Below are 2493 nucleotides of genomic sequence, written 5' to 3'. Positions count from 1 at the left end.
GGTAGTCTTACTGACTAAGAGTTAGGATTCCAATGGGTAGGGTGCTTGGAGCTAGAGTTAGGGTTGCTATGGGTAGGGCACTTGGAGTTAGAGGTAGGGATTCTATGGGCAGGGCACTTGGAGCTAAGGTTAGGGTTCCTATGGGTAGGGCACTTGCAGCTAGGGTTAGGTTTCCTATGGGCAGGGAACTTAAAGCTAGGGTAAGGGTTCCTATCGGTAGGACACTTAAAGCTAGGGTTTGGGTTCCTATTGGTAGGGCTTTCGGCCCTAGGGTTAGGGTTCCTATGAGTAGGATTCTTGGAGCTAGGGTTAGGGTTCATATGGGTTGGTTTACTCGCCCTAGGGTTAGGGTTCCTATGGGCAGGGTTCCTTGAGATAGGGTTGGGTTCCTAAGTGTAGGGAACTTGGAGCTCGGTTTAGTGTTCCCATGGGTAGGGCTTTCGCCCAAGGGTTAGGGTTCCTATGAGTAGGGCACTTCGAGCTAAGTCTATGGTTCCTGTCGGTAGGACATATGGAGCTAGGGTTAGGGTTCGCATGGGTAGGGCAATGGGAGCTATAATTATGGTTCCTATGCGTAGAGTTCTTGGAGCTAGGGTTAGGGTTCATATGGGCAAGGCACTTGAAGCTAGGGTTAGGGTTCCTATAGGTAAAACAATTGGAGCTAGGGTTAGGGATTCTATGGGTAAGACTTCCTGCCCTAGTGTTAGGGTTCCTATGGGTAGAGCACTTGGAGCTAGGTTTAGGATTCCTATGGGTAGGGCATATGGAGTTAGGATTAGGCTTCCTACAGTAGGGCACTTGAAGCTAGGATTAGGGTTCCTATGGGTAGGGCTTCCCGCCCAAGTGTTAAGGTTCCTATGGGTAGCGCACTTTAAGCTAAGGTTAGGGTTCCAATCGGTAGGGCACTTGGAGGTAGGGTTAAGGTTCCTATGAGTAGGTCTTCCTGCCATAGGGTTAAGGTTCCTATGGTTTGGACACTTGGAGCTAGGGTTAGCCTTCCTATGGGTAGTACATGTGGAGGTAGGGTTAGGGTTCCTATAGGTTGGGCTTCCCGCCGTAGGGTTAGGGTATCTATGGGTAGGAAACTTGGATCTAGCGTTAGGGTTTGTAAGGGTAGGACACTTGGGGCTAGGGTTAGGGTTCCTATGGGTAGGGCACTTGGAGCTAGGGTTAATGTTCCTATGGGTAGGGGTTCCCGACCAAGGGTTATAGTTCCTATGGGAAGGGATTCCCCACCTAGGAGTGGTTAGGGTTCCTATGGGTAAGACAAATGGAGCTAGGGTTAGGGCTCCTATGGCTAGGGCTTCTCGACCTAGGGTTAGGGTTCCTATGGGTAGGGTTAGGGTTCCTATGGGTAGGACACTTATAGCTAGCGATAGGGTTCCTGTGGGTTGGGCTTGGTTAGGGCTTCCAGATCTAGGGTTAGAGCTCCTAATGGGTGGCATTCTCAACCTAAGGTTAGGGTTCCTATGGAAAGGGATTCTTGACCTAGGGTTCGGGTTACTGTGGGTAGCGCACGTGGAGCTAGGGTTAGAGCTTCTATGGGAAGGGATTTCTGACCTAGGGCTAGGTTTCCTATGGGTAGGGATTCCAGACCTAGGGCTAGGGTTCCTATGGGTAGGACACTTGGAGCTAGGGTTAGGTTTTCTATGGGTAGAGCTTCCCGACCTAGGGTTAGGGTTCTTATGTGTAGGCATTCCCGATGTAGGGTTAGGGTTCCTATCGATAGGACTTCCCGACGTAGAGATAAGGTTCAAAACGATAAAGCACTTGGATCTAGGTATCGGGTTCCTATGGGTAGGGCTTCCCATCCTACGGTCAGTGTTCCTATGGGTAGGGCACTTGGAGCCAGGGTTAGGATTCCTATGGGTAGGGCTTCCTGACGTAGAGGTAGGGTTCCAAACGGTAGGGCACTTGGAGCTAGGCTTAGGGTTTCTATGGGTAGGGTTTCCTGACCTAGGGTTAAAGTACCTATAGGTAGGGCATTTGGAGATAGGGTTAGCGTTCCTATGGGTAGGGCTTCCCCACCTACAGTTGGGTTCTTATGGGTACGGCTTCCCGACCTAGAATCAGGGTTCCTATGGGTAGGGCACTTGAGCTACGGGTTATGGTTCGTATGGGTAGGGCTTTGAGCTCTTGGGTTAGGGTTCCTATGGGTAGGGCACTTGCAGTTAGGTTTAAGGTTCCTATGGGCAGGGTACTTGGATCTAGGGTTGAGGTCCTATGGGTAGGGCACTTTGAGCAACCATTAGGTTTTGTATGGGTAGGGCACTTGGAACTAGAGTTTGGGTTCCTATGGGGAGGGCACTTGGAGCTAGGGTTAGGGTTCCTATGGGTAGGGCACTTGGAACTAAGGTTTTAGGATTCCTATGCATAGGGTACTTGGAGCTAGAGTTTGGGTTCCTATGATTAGGGCACTTGGAGCCAAGGTTAGAGTTCCTATAGGTAGTGCACTTGAAGCTAGTGTTAGGGTTCCTATGGGTAGGTCTTCCC

This window comes from Gopherus evgoodei, chromosome 5 (assembly GCF_007399415.2).
Source record: "Gopherus evgoodei ecotype Sinaloan lineage chromosome 5, rGopEvg1_v1.p, whole genome shotgun sequence".
In the NCBI taxonomy this organism is placed as follows: domain Eukaryota; kingdom Metazoa; phylum Chordata; order Testudines; family Testudinidae; genus Gopherus; species Gopherus evgoodei.
This window is presented reverse-complemented; position numbering follows the sequence as displayed.